The following is an 18,013-nucleotide window of genomic DNA, read 5'->3' as shown; positions in this document are numbered from 1 at the left end:
TCTGCTTCCAGAAGAGGAGCAAGTAGCATCTTTTGCTCTTCTCCCATGTCTAGATTCTAGATCCTAGTCTGAGGATCCTTTCCATTTGCTAAGGCCACAGCTTCCAACTTCTATCTACTGCCTGGGCTGGAAAATACTTTCCAGAAGATAGATCCAACCCAACACTGCCCCTGACCTTTCAGCCGGGTCAGTGTTATTTCATTTGCTAATAAGGGAACAAGATTCATCTTGGGGGAAAACCCAACTTCTTTTCCCAGCAACAGCAAAGCCAACCAATCTCATATCTGCCAAGTCATTTCCAACCTCAACAAAATGAAGTAAGATTTCTTTTTTAAAATTTCTTTCTTTAACATGACTCCCTGGCAATTGGTGGCCCTTACTCAAAGGTAAAATATATACCTGGATTCTAGTCTGCTCAGCCTCCATTGGAGCCCATTGAAATTGATGAGCTGGGCCAGACTTCAGACCCAAAGAGCCCGCTTCGCTGCAGCTCTCCTTTTTAAACTGAGACCCAACATTCCGGGGCTGCGAGGAAGCGGCTTGAAAGAAGTAGGCCTCGCTTTTCCCAAGCAGCCCGGACGGAGCGGGGGGTTCCTCTTACCCACAAAAAGACCCCGGATGTTCTGAGTCAGCCGCTGCCAGCAGCCGAGGCCCCCCAACACTTTCCGAGCCCCCGGGAGAGCCTTTGGCACAGACCATCCGGCAGGCGACAGAGGCGCTGCTCAGGAGCCGCCTCAGCCAGAGACTCCCGACTTTCTTTTCGCTCCCCCAAGTTCAGAGAGAGCAGCGCTACCGCCCGCTCCTGGTTTTGCCTGCCCGGGCGGGGGAAAGGGGCCGCTCACTCGCCGCCCCGTCCGCCTCTCCAAAGATTCAGGGGAGTCCTGGGCGGAGGGAGAGGTCGCGAAGCCCACCAGGGAAAGGGTGAGTCTGGAGGCGACCCGGGACGTCTCCGGCTGTTTCGGGAGCGAAGTACGAGGGAAGCCGCCGGCCCAGGCAGGACACTGGGGCGGCGGGGGTCAGCTTTGAGCTTAGTCGGGGTGGGGGTGGGGGCTGGGTCTGAGAGAGGAGCGCCGAGGAAAGCAACGGGAGCTGGAAGCCAGGACCGCCACCCAAAGCAAGTTTCTATACTTTTAACCTCGAGAGCGAGAGATGGAACCGCGGGCTCGGCTCGTTTATGGGTGGGGGAGATAGAAGATGTCCCCTTCAGAAGGAACAAACACCGAGCCATTCAAAACCTCTCCCCGCTGCCAAGGAAACGGAGGTGGGGGCTTTTCTGCTGACTTCACTGAGGGACTGACTGCCCAGGCCGGTTTGAACGCTCAGGTCCCAAATTCCCGCGTGAATAAGAGAAACGGGAGGGGCGCTTCAGCTGACCTCGGATTCTTCACTTGGGCCCCGGACGAGAACTCTGGCCCGCTGACTTCCCGGGTCTTGCAACCGGTTTTCCTTTCCTTCCTGCATCTGGGCTTTGCCTGCACAGAGATTTCACCTGCTTACCCCTCCCCTCAAACTCACCCACCCACCCACCCTCCATTGCCTCAAAGGACATTTGCCCAGGGAAACGGATTTGGGGCTCTCCCTATTAAAGCTCTGGACCCTGTTGAGCTCCGTTGGTTTCCACGACCTCCTTTCGCTAGAATGCCCCGGATTGGAGCGTCGTCTGAACGCGCGAGATCAGATTTTAGGCCTCTCCGGGGAAACAACCCATACCCGACCCTTGTTCGCTGGAAGAAGTGGGGGCTGCTTGACCTGAGGGACGGCTGCTTTCTGACGGGGAGGACTGCGGGGCGGAGAACCCGAATGGAAGCAGGTTCGATTGGAGGTCAGCGCGAGGGGGCTCAGCAAGCGTTATTTCTGAGAATGAATATTCCCGGGGCCTACCCAGAGATAAAAGCAGGCAGCTTCTCCAACCCCAAGGGGCCTGGGAGCCTAGCTAGAAAGTTGGAAGTGTCAGAAGTAAGCCTCCATCTCTAGCAAGGAAAAGATGCGGAAACACACGCGCGCACATATACACACACACGCGCGTTTGTGTATGTGTGTATTTCCGCAGCTTTTCCTTGCTAGAGAGGGAGGCTTAGAATTCGCAGTTAAAACTTGTGAGTGAGAAAGAGAGAACAAAAGTGAGACTGGCACTTAAAGTATACACGTGTGTGTGTTTCCACACCTTTACCTTGGTTAGAAAGGGAGGTTTAGAACCGGCATTTAAAACGTGTGTGTGTGTCTGTGAGGGAGGGAGAGACAGAGACTTAAAACGTACGTGTATGTATGTTTCCGCACCTTTTCCTTGGTTAGAAAGGGAGGTTTAGAACTGGTACTTAAAATTCTCCCTCCCTCCCTCCTTTAGGTCATAGTTTGAATAGAGTACATAACTGGGGTTTGGCCCGCTGTTCCTCCGTCCTTTCCTCGCATTTGGTACCACCTGCGCCCAGGCGGGCTAAGGCGGGACAGGTCCCACCTCAATGCCCTAACAGCGGTTAACCTAACAGCTGCTCCTAGGCTCTCGGAGGAGGAAGCCCTACCAGCCCACCCAACCGCCTCTTTCTTCCCCTCCTGCCAACAACTTCCGAGCCGGAGCCACTCGCCGGGGGCCAGGGAGAAACGCCTCCTGCGACTCGCCTTCCGCGTGCCCTTCGCTCGGGCTGTCGCGGGAGGGAAACGGCGCTACTTCGGCGACCGGGACCAAGTATTCCCTGCTTTTCCTGCCTGCTTGGAAACGGCGGTCTCGGTCACTCAGGCCACTCTTTCGCCGGAGCAAACACGATCGGAGCGGGGCCGTTGGCAAAAAAGAAAGAAAGTCGGAGGGAGGGGGACGCGTTTCGGTAGATTTTTTGTTTTTCGGCTGGAAGTTAAAAGGCGAAGCTATTTCAACCTCCTGGACTAATTCTCCCCCTCCCGCCGGGAATATTAACGCCTTTCAATAAACTGATCCCTCCTCTCCCACTTTTCCCCCTGCAGAACCCAGCCAGACGTCTCGAAACCAGCCCACTCGCTCAGTTCTGTATTATAAAATCTGACGTTTTCTTCCATTATCTATTGTAATATAAAACAATGTACTCTAAACGGATGGATAAAGAGAGAGAAGATGTGTACTGACTGTACTCAAATCATCAGATTAGTTATGGGCCCTTAATACTATTTGGGGGCGAAGTGCTCGAGGCAGGACATTTCTCCAGCCGCATCCCCCACCCCAATTAAGTCAGATTCCTGTGTCAGAAAGGCGTTTGCATAAACTCTGCTTACGCTACCCAGTTAACTTTTGTCTGTTAAAAGTCCTAGTAGACCCATTCTGATGATATGCTAAAACGGAATGGATCTTTATCTTTCAGACGATTAGAATGCTATCTTTATCTGCTTGGGTACTTTCTTACGGAATTCAGTTTATTGTTGGAATCCAGAAAACGCTTCAATCCAGAAAGCTGCTTAATCCTGTTGCATGGCTAGTAAGCTTAAGAAAAAGCTTGCAGGTCTTAATACCTTTCAAGCTCCAATAATTCAGATCTCAGCCGAACGTCCCAACTTTTTTTCCGTTCAAAGGACGACCTCAAAAGGAGGAAAGCGGGCAAATGCTTTTACGTTTGAGTATTGAAAAGTAGTTATAGGTGTATCAGAAGTACCTCCCAGTGGAGTTTTGTGTTGTATTATTCCAAACCACCCGATGTATGTATAAAATATGCTTGCAAGGTATTAATCTTTACCCTTGTTGTTCTAATATTAAATTCTAGCCATTCCCCCTTCTGTTTTATTTACCCCTGAACGGAGAAGTTTGGAAAGCTAAAGAGCCATGATTCTGGAGTGTGTGTCTGTGGCGGGGGTGAGGAATATCTTGCTGACTTTTATGGTATTTAAAATAGTAAAATAGCACTTTAATTCTTCCACCGGTGAAGAAATTCACTCCGTGCGAACTGAGAATTTGCTTAAAGATTGAGTTTAGCACGCATCAGTGTAACTTGGTGATCAGTACGATTCTTTCGCTTCATCTCCTGGACTCAGCCTGATCCCCAATTCCCAAGTATCTCGGATATCTTTGGAGGTTTCACTGCAGCCGAAAAAGACAGCCCGGCCCAATTGGGTGACGGGCGATCGCCGAACATCGCTCGAGGCGGGGCCTCCTCGGCACCCTCCGGCAGACAGATCAGCCTCCCCCCCTCAAATAAAAACGATCGAAGACAGCGGGATCAAGGTAAATGGTGCAGTGGCTGGACGTCTCGGGAGGGAGGACATCAACCTGTGGTTCCTTCAGGGAAGCAAAGTTTGACCGGTCCAAAAAGGCGGCGGCGATTTGGAATCTCCCGCCGTTCGCTCCAGTTTGATTAGACTCGGGGTTGAGAAACTCCAGCGGGAGTTTTACTGCGAGGTGATCAGCTGCCCCAGACCGTTTCCCTGAAACTCATCCCAGTCACTACCTGGGACGGGGCGTGCTCCTTTTTCCTACCCGAGGTGTTTGTTTCTCTGGGGGGTGGATCAGCTCAAGCAACCTCGCCTACGACGTTACAGTTACCCCGACATCCTGGAGAGAAAAGCTCGGCAAACGAGCTCAGTGCCTCCTTGGCTTGGAAGGCAGCGAAACTGCGCGAGTCTTGGCGGGTTTCTTCTAAGTCAGTAAACTTCAGGCCCCGGGTCTTGGCCGCGGAAGACCCTCTCTCTCTCTCTCACACACACACACACACACACGCACACCCGGCCGTGGGCTAGAGCTACGCTTAAGGGCCCCAAGCCATGGGGAGAAATCCTGGTGGGGATGGTCTCGGCTGGGCTTCGCAGCTTCAGCTCAGTCGAAACTGTTTCGCTCTTGTGTTTATTTAACCGAAGTTCTTGATTGGAGCAGTTTCCGGGCGAAGCTGAAGACGCGCTCTGCACGTGCTCCGAGGGGCGAAACTTTCGGGTCCTTATCGGCGCGACGGAAGCTTGCAGGGAGAGCTCACCAAGTTTGCCTTCAGGAGAGCTCTGAAGTTCAGACCAGCTGAACCTGAATGCGAAGGGGGGTCTCGTTGGGTCGATCCCGAAGCGCGGCCGAATGCCAGAGGCACCACTGGGGCCCGCTTTACCTCAGGCAGCAGCGCTTTTCTTTCGACCCGCGTTCGCCAACCTTTCCGTGTGAGGAAGGCGCCGAAGTTCCCGCTGGGCCAAAAAGAGAACCAGCGCTGCGCATCCTCTTTCTGGCGTCAGAAGTGAAGAGGCAGGAGATCGGGCAGGAAAGTCCCGCGTCCCACAGAGGAAAAGGAAGACCCTCCCACCCACCCCCCGTAACCTGTGGCGGAGCTATTCGGGGTTGCGGAGGAACCAGAGCCAGCCAGCAAACGCGCCATCCGCAGCTGGAGAATCTAGGAAGGCGGGGAACGGGAGAAGCACTAAGGCGGCTCTCAAGCATTTGGAGTGGGGGTGAACTCCCCCCCCTCTCTTGATGGGACCACCCCCTTCTTTGCCTGGAGGCACTTTCGCTTGGGCTTTTCCTCAAGGCAGGGTCTCTCGAGGCGTTTTTCCATTTACAAACGCCCCCGCTAGCTTCTTGACACTCGCCTCAAGAGCGGCTCGTTCAATAGGGGTTAATTTGAACCTGGATGCCAAGAGGTTACTCGGACAGTTACCCAGCGCTAACCAGGCTTCTTCGTATAGCATGGGGGCCCTCCTTACGCGTGCCATTCCTCCCCCCCCCTCCCCGCACAGAATCGCCTTTTGCGCTGCACTCCTTTGCTAAGGGAGAAGCAAATGCCACCTGTACGTCTAGCGGCCCTCGCCTTCCTTTTTCCTGCAAAGAAGAGGGGGCGCTCCGCAAAGAAACCTGCAGAGTTTCCCATCCCCTCCCTTGGGGTTTCCAAGCCTGCCTGCTGCCCTTGAAATGGGCAACTGAGGAAGGTGCAACTGAGGAAGGCCACTAGCCATCCCATTAGCCTTCCACACTGCAGGGTGGAGAAAGGGCGGAGGGAGGGTCCATCTCCTCCAAGCCTCCACCCTGGCCAGGAAGAATTGGTTTCTTTGGTACTTTCCCACCCACTTCTACTCTGACCAGGCTGCAGGGAGCCATCCCTTTGGCTCTAGATGGCTCAACTGTTCCTGCTGCATTTCCTAATAAAGCAGAATAGTCTGGATCCTCTGGTCTCCATATAGTTGCCAAGCAAGGGCAATCTTAACCTGATGACTGCCTGGTCCAGTGCAGGTTGATCCCCTGGAAGTTTAATGGGAAAACCGAGGTCTCTCCAGCAGCCCCTTTCCCAGCCAAAGCAAGAGGAGAGCAAAAGAGAATATGGCAACTGCCTCCTCTTTTTCACCATAGCACTGCTTCCAAATAAATAGGTGCAGAGACGCCTTCAACCAACTACTTCTTCTGATAGGAAGTCCTGCATAGCAATGATGTCCAGATATCTCCGCAACCTGATCACTCCCACTGGAATGCACTATCTGGGCTTAGCTAGCCAAAGGATGCCAAGATTTGGCGGCAGCTTCCTGTTCCTTTTTATGCTCTTTGGCTTCTTTTGGGTGGATGGTTTGAAAGAGTGGGCATGTTTGAGCCACTGTGCCAATTAAATGATTCTCTCCCCCAACCCCCATCTTACAGCTAAGGGGAAATGGTCGGTGAACAAGAAGAGATTTTTTTTTTCGTGCTCTTTCCCTAGGATACTAGTTTATTCTCTTAAATATCTGAGAAACCCAAGAAGTGAAAACAGAGGTGAAGAAACATAAATCAGCCTAACTTTACTCACACATGTTGCCCACAATACCGAACAAGCTTATTAGGAATCCAGCATTGCTTCCTCTCCAAGTCCTTAAGGAAAGATTACAAATTCCATATCACCCTGCAAAATATTCTGACTCTGTGCTGCCATCTAAAAGTGTTCCTGATTTATATAGGCCGGATTTGGCAGCTCTACATAATTAAATGCATTTTCCAGCAGAGAATGTATTGGCTACCTCATGAATTTATGAATTTATCTCAATGAATTTATATCTCACAGGTGGTTGCTTATGTCACATCGGAAAGGAGACTACACTCAGTTAATCTTTGGAGAACTCAAGGCTACTGAATAAGTAATGACAGGGCTGGGCCCACTACAGAGTTTGCAAAAGGACTGAGTTAAATATAATAATGGTTAGGCCACTTCTGGTGATGGGTTGTTGCAGCCAAGAAGCCATAGCTGAACCCATATACCAACTTGAAAAGCGAGCACACAATGGACACAAACTCACCATAGATCATGAAGAGATTTGAAACTTGGAGGTAGGCAAAACTCAGCTTTCTCCCAGAAGTATAAGAAGAAAAATAAAAAAGGAACAATCTGGATGAAACAGCCTAACTATGGCACAGGTGGTTATTATGTTTGTATGAATGTAATATTCAAGCCAGCACTAAACAAGGGGAACTAAGATCCTAACCTAATTGAGAAAGCCAAGCATGATAGGTGTCACAAGTGTGAGATATCACTCATGATTAATCCACAACTCGGGAGTTATAGTTTATTTTAAAAAACCAGATCCTGGGTGGGGTATGGTGTATTGCAGTGGTGGGATTAAAATTTTTTTTATTACTGGTTGTGTGGGCGTGGCTTGGTGGGCATGGCAGGGGAAGGATACTATAAAATTTCTAGTCAGAGATGGTATTTGCTGGTTCTCTGAACTACTCAAAATTTCGGCTACCAGTTCTGCAGAACTGGTCAGAACCTGCTAAATACCACTTCTGGTGTATTGTATGTAGTGAGAAGAATATTCTAGCACAAAAATCTTAAGAATCAGAGCATGGAAATCCTGTAAAGGGAAGAAATACCAAAATAATGCTGCTGTATGAGTTTGTAAAGTACTCATGATATCCAGAAGTGGAAGAATTGAGAACAGTTGGATCTGTACATCCAACTTCGGAAGATCTAATTTTGATGAGCTCTTAGGAACTTAGGAAAGGTAGGTTGAAAGTAATGGCTTCAAATCCCAAAGGAGAAAAGTATCAAGGAAGGTTGGCCAATCCTACAAAATTGAATAGTGAAAGCAAAATCACCACAATCCTCACTAGAAGGGCAATGAAGAAATATTGAAGCCAGGGTAGATACAATAAGGATCCAACCACATGCTGAAGACCTCATCTTCAACTCCTACTGGGAGTGGTGGGGGGAGGTGTCCCGAGGTGGAGGGGTGGGGGGGATGAACAAAGAATGTCAGAAGTGTATGCCAAAAGTGTATATTCTCAGCAGGGTCACCCAGGGTACCAAGCTCATCCCAGCTCATGCCCAGGGTAAAGCAAGCAGGCACCCATACTGGGCAGCAGCAATATAAGAAAATGTCAAAGGCAGACAGTTACTGTAGTTACAATGGCAATCATACCATGCTGGAGAAGGCCACTCCTATGGTATGTTTTTACCAAGAAAATATGATAAATAGAAAGTATAAAATAGTTGACAACAGATTCTAAGCAGTGGTGAAATTCAATTTTTTTTTTTACTACCGGTTCTGTGGGCGTGGCAGGGGAAGAATACTATAAAATCTCCATTCCCTCCCCACTCCTGGGGGAAGGTTACTGCAAAATCCCCACTCCCTCCCTACCCCACTAACCTACTTTCCAGCTCCATTCTCCTGTGTAGGGCAACAAAAGAAGATCCAACCGATCAGCTGGGACTCAGGAGGCAGAGAATAGATGGGGGCGGGGCCAGTCAGAGGTGGTCTTTGCTGGTTCTCTGAAACTACTCAAAATTTCCGCTACCGGTTCTCCAGAACTGGTCAGGACCTGCTGAATCCCACCTCTGATTCTAAGGCTGGGAAAGGTGTAAGGACAGGGAAGAAGAGAATGGATGGACGGACTTTGCTTATATAGTGGCAATGAGTGTACCCACCATTGAGAGACTTGGAAAAACAGGAAAATATTACCATGGGGCTGAGGGGGAGGGGAAATGCATCTCTGTGGTTGCTAGAAGTTGAAAACAACCTGATGGCACATAATCAAAAACATGAAAAAAAAGGGCACGCTGAGGAAATAGAAGTAAGAATATATAACCAAAGAAGAATACAAAGTGGTCTTTAGAAACATAAGAACTTTCTCTAAAAGCTAACATTCAGAAAGAGCTAAGGCTTGTAAGAGACATAAAAATAAGGGGAGGGGGAATGTTTTAGCGGTATGTTCAGAATAAAAGGAAAGCCAAAGAGTATAAGTACTCTCAAGGAAAATGTGGTGGAACAGTACAGGTAGTCCTCGACTTACAACAGTTCATTTAGTGATTGAAGTTACAACGACACTGAAAAAGTGAGTTTTGACCGTTTTTCACACTTATGACAGTTGCAGCATCCCTAAGGTCACGTGATCAAAATTCAGATTCTTGGCACTTATATTTATGACTGTTGCAGTGTCTTGGGGTCATGTGATCACCTTTTGTGACCTTCTGACAAGTCAATGGGGGAAGCCATATTCACTTAACAACTGTGTTACTAACTTAACAACTGTAATGTTGTTAAGCTTAAAAACTGTGGCAAGAAAGCTTGTAAAATGGGACAAAATTCACCTAACTTCTCATTAGCAACATGAGTGCTGGACTCAATTGTGGTTGTAAATTGGGGACTAGCTGTAATTGGTAATGATTAGAACACAGGACTTAACCTCTGTTGTGCATCTGTGGTTTCTCAAATGAAGCTCTAAATCACAATGGTTGGGCTAATGAGAGAAAGAGGGCCTGGAGTTTAGGGCAGACAATGACAGGATAAAATGGAATTTAGCTAATTTAAGTGAATTCAGTCTCTAGCGCCTGACGGATTACATCCTACCTTGCTGAAGGAATTAATAATTACAGAAATATTCTGGATAAAGTTCAGCTCCTGGAGAATTGGTGAACACTGTTGGTGAGCTAACCTTATCCTTACCTTCAAAAAGGGGAAGAAGAAAGACCCAGAAAAGACAGATCTATTTGTCTATACCAGGCCAATCTAACTGGCACCCCTTGGGCTGGATGTGTCTCACATACACACCCCAGCTCTGCAAAGGCAAACAAACATCATGATACGTCATGATACGTCACATGACACGATCAAGTTTGATACCCGTTGTCTATACTATACTACAGTCTATTATATAATATTATATAATAATATTTTATAATATTTTATATTTTATTTTATTTTATATATTTTATAATATTATATATTATGCTTGTAAACACTTGAATAAGCATGTTGCTATTATTAACATGGAGTAGCTGCAGACAAATTGTACCAAATTAATGCTCTCTCTTTGATAGAGCTACTTAGACTAGATCGGGGGGAATGCTATAGATATAGTATATCTGGAATTCCCCCAAGGTTTTGACAGTGTCACATGACCATTTGCCTTCTATCTGGTGACGGAGAAAACAGAAGGAGATGTAAGTACGTAGAAACAATAGAACTTATGCTGTATATAAAGTTTCCTTTTGAGTGTGACTTATTGTGACTTCATGATTGGGTACCACTGTCTTCTTCCTCGGTGTAGCCAAGATGCTCTCAATCTTCTCTGCAGCCCTAGAATTTCATGAAGATCTCCCACTCAGTTACCACTTGATTTAACTCTGCTTATGTTTTTGAGATCAGCCAAGGTGCAACCATCTAACTGTGCTGACGGGGCTTATATATAATTAAATATTCCGAGCATTTAATTTAAATCAAAGATCAAGGGAAGCAAGGAAAGGATAGCAATAGCAACAGCACTTAGACTTATATATTGCCCCATGGTGTTTTGCAGCCCTCTCTAAGCAATTTCCAGAGTCAGCATATGGCCCCCAACAATCTTGAGTTCTCTTTTTGCCAACTTTGGAAGGTGTCATGCCCCTCTCGGAATCTGATTCCGAGGGGGAGACTGAGCAGCTGACAGGGAGTGGGAGTGTGGCTCCGTTGGCTTGGAAGAAACTGGGAAAGGGCACAGTCCGGCTGGGTAGAGCAGGGGAGAGGTAGAGCAAGGCAGAGGGAATTCAGAGGAAGACCCAGGCCCACCCCCTCTTCTTCTAGGGCATGCAGGGAGGAACGGAGAAGGGAGCAACGTGAGTTGTGTGGCTTACAGGGGAGGAAAGGGCCCCAATTCCCTTCGTTAGCTGCAGCTGGGAACACAGTGTTTAAAAAGGGAATTTGCGTACAGCAACTTGTTGGAAACAAATCGTGTATTATCTTGTTTTATCAAGGCTTATCTGGGTTCCTGGCGTCTTCTCAACTGTGTGTGTTTTGTTGGCCTTTGAAATCTGCAATTCCTTATCCTGCGCTATCCAGTTAATTGCAGCAGCGTGGTTTGTGTGGATTTTTATTTACAGTTTGTATGTACTTCGTATTGAGACTGAATTTTCTCTACTTAAAGACTGTTCTTGGGAGAGTTTTTTCTCCAGCCAAAGGTAACTGGACATTGGGGGCAAAGTTGGAGGTATTAAAGGAACTTTTCTTACTTATGTGACTGTGTTGCCTTTGTGCCACCTTGAGCCAGCCAGGATCAAACTCCTGGCAGTGTGCACACACATTTCAGGGCAACTCCTCAAACCAGGACATGAAGCCAGATTATCATTAAAGAAGACTATGAAATTGCATCTTTGTGCAGGTCTTCTTGTAGGGGGAGACACTGTCTTTTTAAACAGGCAAAAAGTTGTCCCTCAACTTATGACTGGTCACTCAGTGACTCCCAAAAAGCTACTTGAGATGTGGTTTTGGAATTCTGACATGCCCCTCCCCTCATGTGACCACATTCGGGTGCTCAGCAGCTGGCCTGTATTTATAGCTGTTGTAGCACCCCCATGGTCATGCAACTGTGATTTTCAAGGTTTTTGCTGGAAACTGTCATTTACTTCCAGTTTCCAGCAAAGAAACATAGCAAACAAGGGATTCACTTAACAACTATGGGCTTTGCTTTACAACCAGTACATTTGGTTAATGACCACCATGAAAAAAGTCATAAAATTTGCTCCAGCCATACGACTTATGGCCATAATTGCCAGGCTCAATTACAGGCATAAGTTGAGGACTTCAGCTGTTCTTTAAGCTGTACTTTGAAAGGCAGAGTAAAGATTTCCTAAATTTAGAACTAAAAACTAAATAAAGACAGTGTATTACAGGTAGTCCTCAACTTATGACTAAAGTTGAGCCCAAAATTTATATTGCTAAGCGAGAAATTTGTTAAGTGAGTTTTTGCCCCATTTTACGACTTTCCTTGCCACCTTTGTTAAGGGAATCGCTGCAGTTGTTAAATCAGTAACACTGTTGTTAAGTGAATCTGGCTTTCCTATTGACCTTGCTCGTCAGAAGGTCGCAAAATGTGATCATGTGACCCCCAGAACACTGCAGCCGTCATAAGCGTGAGTCAGTTGTCAAGCATCCGAATGTCAATCACGTAACATGGGGGTCCTGCAATGGTCATAAGTTTGGAAAATGATCATGAGTTGCTTTTTTCGGCACCGCTGTCACTTTGAACAGTCACTAAGTGAACTAACTGTTGTAAGTCGAAGACTGTCTAATTAAGGGAGAATATCAGGGAGGAATTCACTGACCCAAGAAGCCAACTGAAACTGCACATAGGAAAAAGGACTACCGGAGAGCCAAGGAATAAATAGAAGAAGCCTGTTTCCTGGTCAGTAGATTCTGTCCATTTCACCATCACCAACCTCCATCAGTTCACCCCAAATTTCACCCATATAGCTCTGCAGGAAGCTATTTGCCCAGCTCTGGCACTAACCTTCCCTGAGTTTATTTAACTACTAATTGCAACCTTCTATTTTGTGGCTGCTGTTTGCACCCTTTAAACCAGACAACCTCCCCAGCCCCACCCCCCAATGCCTCACAGCTGCTGTTTAATACCTTCAGCTGTTCTTCAAATGTTTACAGCTAAGGGAGCCAACCCTGTTGGCTTCCAGGGGCTTTTATCAATTCGGGGGGAAAAGCCTCTTTTCCCAGCTAGGAGTTCCTCTCTATCAAACCGCAATGGCAGAGTTTCCTACAGATAGTAGAGGCGTTTGACAGTGAGAACAATCAACCCAATGGTTGAATAGAAGTTGCCTTCAGAAGTTGTGGGAGCTTCATTAACTGGAGGCTTTCAAGAAGAGACTAAACTGCCATTTGGGCAGGGGTCTTCAAACTTGACAGCTTTTAAGACTTGGGGCCTTCAACTCCCAGAATTCCTCCTCCAGTCATGTTAGCTCAGGAATTCCGGGAGTTGAAGTCCACAAGTCTTAAACTTGCCAAGTTTGAAGATCCTTGGGGAAGGGTCTCCTGGCTTGGGTGGGGGTTGGACTAGATGACCTCTAATGTCCCTTCCAACTCTTGTTCATCTGAGTTTACCGAGACTCTGTCCAGTTTATGAATTGAGAAATACAGGATCGGGCTAAAAAAAAAAGACAGCTGCGAGCATCTTCCCTGTCCCGGGGGCTTCCACGGCCATCCAAACTGGCTTTTGGCGAAGGAGGAACCTCGAAGTTTGCGCAGGACACAATCTCTGTGTAGCAAAGCTCGCCCCTGAATCGGGAGCGGGGACAGCAAGGGGCAGTTCACAAACGGGCGTTGGGGGTTGAGAAGGGGCTGCGCTGGCAGCGCAAGACATGCCCCCCTCTGTTCTGCCTCGCTGCAAACCTGGATCCCCAGCACCCCCAGCTCCGGCAACAGAGCTGCAAAAGACTAAGATGTCCGAAGAGATCGCCCGGTTTTTTTGGGTGGGGGAGGGGTTTCCTTCCCAGCCCTCCTTGTTTCTTCTTGGGTTTTCGCGCGGGTACCGACCCTTCCCTTCTCGCGTTTCTTTTTTCTCTCCCTAGCGCCCCCTTGGCTGCTTTTCCTAGCTGGATTTCCCAGCTAAGCAGACGCGTGGAGGGGGAGAGGGGAGGGCCGGCACCGCAACAAAACGGGCCGATCATGGGTAGGCGGAGGAGGGAGAGGCGGATCTCGGGGAACCGCGAGGGGGTCAAGGCTAAAGTGATCTCTCGCAGCCTTTCTGTGGTTTAGCTTTAGAGTTAGACTAAGGGACCCGCGCCCCCTGCTGTCGGGGAAAGGCAAGGACAGACGACGGCGCGGCAGGAAAGTTGATTAAAAACAAAGCATTTCTGTCTCAAAGAAAGCGAAAGAAGAAGGAACAAGAAGGACAAGAAGGAGAAGGAAGAGGAGGAGAAGGGAGAAGGAAGGGAAAGAGGGAGAAGGAAGAAGGAAGAAGGAGAAGTAGGAGGGGGGAGGAGAAGAAGAAGAAGGAAGAAGACTTTATTGTCACTTTGAAAAACACTAATGAAATTTCGTTGCATACAGCTCTCAAAAGAGTCACCACCTCCAATATACACTACATAAACATGACAAAAGAAATAAATTTACCCACGTATGTTATATGTCACAGAGAAACAACACAGTCTAGTTCGGATGAGAGTAGCTAGATCTTTTTTTTATCTTGTTTCTTATCTGGAAGCAAGTTCAAATGAAATCAGCAAGAGCTAAGCTTCTGCTCTGGGACTTTGCTCTACTCCTGTCTTTTTGCAAAGCAAAGATAGTCTGTACCCCAGCATAAAAAAGTCCGGGCAATGCGATCCTCTGCACCCAGCCATAGAAAGAGCATAGCTGAGCCATTATTTCTCAATTTTCCTGCTTTGTGGAAAAATGCTGGCTGGCCCTTTTAGAACTGTGTTTAGGAATAGGAGGGGAGGAGAGTTACCACTTCATAATTTAACTAATATGGGGGAAAACTGAAAGTTATTAAACAATAGAAATTAAAAATCTAAATAACCAAATAGCTTCCAAGCCACTTTTTAAAAAATTTAATATGTTGATGTTATTGCACTCAGCCTATAATAAGACCCAGAATGGTTGGAGCGGCCAAATTTTAGACGATCTAAAGCTGAAAGATATTAATGTAGCGGTCCCTTTAGCAATTTGTTCAAGAAACCAAGAGCACATCTTTCCTGATACTAATGCATCTGGCTTTGATAGAAATATTAAAAAACAAATGGGGATTTTTTTTTCCACTTTATAAAAACATTTAAAATCCAACTTTTCCCTATCTGCAAGGCCCAGCCATTCTCTGTCCTGGATACAAACGAGCTAAGCTTAAAATTAAACATTCTTCGCATATATACTCTGGAAAGTATGAATAGTAAATGGCATATGGTAAAAGCAAACATTCTGTTTAAACTTACACCAATTTCATAATGTATTTAAATTGCAGGATTTCAGTGTTTGTGGATTGTAGGACACATTTGCAGAATTTACTGAACAGGTAAAAAAAATAACTATATTTTTCCAGAGATAGCTCTAACTTGCTTCCAAATTCAAAATGGTTTGCTCAAGTGCACCACTGAGTGATTCTAGAGTGTGCCACATATTATGAAACAATATTACTGGGCCTAGCTAACTGGGGTAGAGGGGGAGAAATTTATTCCTTTTCTACTGCTTGATAAGCAACCTTGCTTTAATGTATTCCAGCATGTTGAAAGGTGTCAAAATGCCTTTCTTTCAAGGATTCGATTTTCCCGCTGGGAGAGCTCCAGCGCAAGGATACGGACAACTGCTTGAAAGCTGGATCTTTTTATTTTTCAGGAAAGTGGAGAACAGCGAGAAGTCTGCGTTCCTGGGCTAGCTAGCTTCCCATGGTAAGTCCCTGGTTTTTTATACCCTTTTCTCCCTTTGTAAGTTGATTTTGTGTGAGTGTTTGTATTTGTGCCTAATGTTTCAAATCTTGTTTGAGTTTGTCTTTATTTCCTCCGGAGGACAAACTCTGCGGGGTGGCCAGATTGTATTATTGGTTTTCTGTAATCTCTTTTAGCTTTAAGATAGTTTTTCATATTTGTTCTGTGGCAATCTCCTGTCTGTCCCTTTTGTAATTTATATTTTGTGTCTTTTGTCTGTTTGTTTTGCTTATTTGGTATGTCCTGTGTTTGTAAGGGTTTTCTAAATTATCTTTTGTTTCCTTATCCTATTTGTCTAGTTTTCTTAATTACTTAGGCTTTTGTCTATAGGGATTCGTTAATACTTTTTATTTGATTCCTTTTCCTATGTAAGTTTGTTTTCTGGCTGACCTGATGTTCCCCTTGGGCTTTTCCTGTTTTTTGTGACACTACTGCCTTCGTGAAATTCCCTTTCCACAAGCAAAACCAGCCAAAACAGTCATAAAATTATGGCTTCCCCAGGCCATACATTGCTATTTTTCCCCAAGCTGAGGGTATAGTTGGCCTTTGATATCAGAGTTTGGAGGGGGGAATTTCCCCCCAAAATAGATGGGCTCAGAGCAAAAAACTAAATATGATATAATTTAAGTAAATTATTTGAATGTAGTTAATATAATTCCCTGCATATTTAATAATGCTGTTTACTTTTTACTTGTTGATTTAAAATTAAATAGAAAGTCAGCAAACCCAGCAGAGCCAATTTCAAATTAATCGAAATTTAAACTATAGGTGACATAGGAACTGTCCTAGTATTTATGTTAGCATTCACAATTCTCAACAATCATAACTGCCTTTTTCCCCCAGAAAGAAATTGAATGTGTGCTAAAAAAAAAAAATAGCAAAAAAGGCTACATCCAGGTAACCACAGATGTATTGATTGTCTAGTATTATGCTAATAAAATGTATTTATAATCTCTATGTGTGATACAAGGTTTCTAAAAACAACAATCTGCATTTTAAAGAACTGTTATCTTTCCTCATTCTTTTTTTTTAATTTGATGTTGTCATATTATGCTTTAGCAAGCTGTTCTGAATCTGGAAAATACCTATAGCCCTTACCCCACCTCCCTTAAAACAACAATTACAGATGCCCATTTAACATTAGTATAATACAGTCACATTCTGCTGACCTTCAAACAGCAGAGCCAAATTAATCGAAATTAAAACTATAGGTGACATAGGAACTGTTCCAGTATTTATGCTGGCATTCACAATTCTCAATAATGATGCATTGTAATAAGAACCAAACCACACATCAGTAGGATAATTCCTTATTTATTTGTTTGTTTGTTTGTTTACTTACTTATTCCATTTATACAGCTGCCCATCTTGCATATGTAACACTAGACAACTTAAAATAAAATAGATAAGACTTTAATGAAATATATAATATAAAAATAAAAAGAGCAACTAGGATGATTAAAGGCTTGAAGACTAAAACATACAACAAACAATTGCAGGAATTGGGTCTGGCTCGTCTAGAAAAAAGGAGGACTGGGCAGTGGTGCAATTCAACGGGTATAACAACAATATCCTATTATTAACATGTTTCAGATTCTCACATTACTCTGTCCCTTTATACCAGGGGTCTTTGCTGGCTGAGGAATTCTGGGAGTTGAAGTCCACAAGTCTTAAAGTTGCCAAGGTTGGAGACCCCTGCTTTATACAATTACCATATTATGAGAATTCTGTATTGAGTGTAAATTATTCGTATAAATACTACAATATATCAAAGCTTAATTGTTTAAAAATAGCCCATTAGCACAACATACATATATAAACCAAGACAGTTTCTAGTGTAATGAAACTGAGGCTCTAAAGGTCTTAAACATTCTTTCCTGATGCTACATGACTAGTTGTAGCTTATTGCATAGCCTCCCACAGTGTTTCCTATAACCAGGTGGAAAGTATTTTTGTTTTGTTATTTTAGTGCCAGGATTTGATGCTCTTTTTCAAATGAAAAATTCATCAGGCAACCGCACTAACATTTACATTGAAGAAATAACATGGCCTAATGCTGACAAGGCCTTCCACATGGATAAGGTAATGCCAATGTTCATCTTTGTTCAAGAAATAGTTTTGCCAATTGTAGACACATAATAAAGAGACTCATCAGTGGTGGGATTCAAAAATTTTTACTGTGTTGGGATTCAAAAAATTGGTGGGATTCAAAAAATTTTACCGGTTCTGTGGGTGTGGCTTGGTGAGCATGGTGTGGTTTGGTGGGTGTGGCAGGGGAAGGATACTGTAAAATCCCATTCCCTCCCCACCCCACTAACCTGCTTTCCAGTCTGTTCTCCTGTGCAGGGCAACAAAAGACCCAGCCGATCAGCTGGGACTTGGAAGGCAGAGAATCGATGGGGACGGGGCCAGTCAGAAATGGTATTCCAAACTACTCAAAATTTCCGCTA

General features: G+C 45.5%; 1 protein-coding gene and 2 long non-coding RNA genes across 8 annotated transcripts in view; 2 read left to right on the top strand and 1 right to left on the bottom strand.

The window, feature by feature from the left end:
* The window catches only part of NFIB (nuclear factor I B), a 322,636-nt gene that overhangs the window by 243,694 nt on the left and 60,929 nt on the right, over positions 1–18,013 (bottom strand). The gene's annotated exons all lie outside the window — the stretch shown is intronic.
* Positions 77–17,719, top strand: LOC113417631 (uncharacterized). Its single transcript, XR_015748013.1, has 5 exons — positions 77–921; positions 6,951–7,213; positions 15,104–15,154; positions 15,475–15,527; positions 17,188–17,719. It is a non-coding gene; the product is annotated as an uncharacterized LOC113417631 (long non-coding RNA).
* On the top strand, positions 933–3,502 carry LOC148132450 (uncharacterized). Its single transcript, XR_015748014.1, has 2 exons — positions 933–1,822; positions 2,956–3,502. It is a non-coding gene; the product is annotated as an uncharacterized LOC148132450 (long non-coding RNA).

Source organism: Notechis scutatus, chromosome 2 (assembly GCF_049901735.1).
Source record: "Notechis scutatus isolate UNSWTSFEM ecotype Mainland chromosome 2, rNotScu1.2, whole genome shotgun sequence".
Taxonomy (NCBI): domain Eukaryota; kingdom Metazoa; phylum Chordata; class Lepidosauria; order Squamata; family Elapidae; genus Notechis; species Notechis scutatus.
Note: the sequence above shows the minus strand (reverse complement) of the source record. Positions and strands in the feature narration are given on the sequence as shown.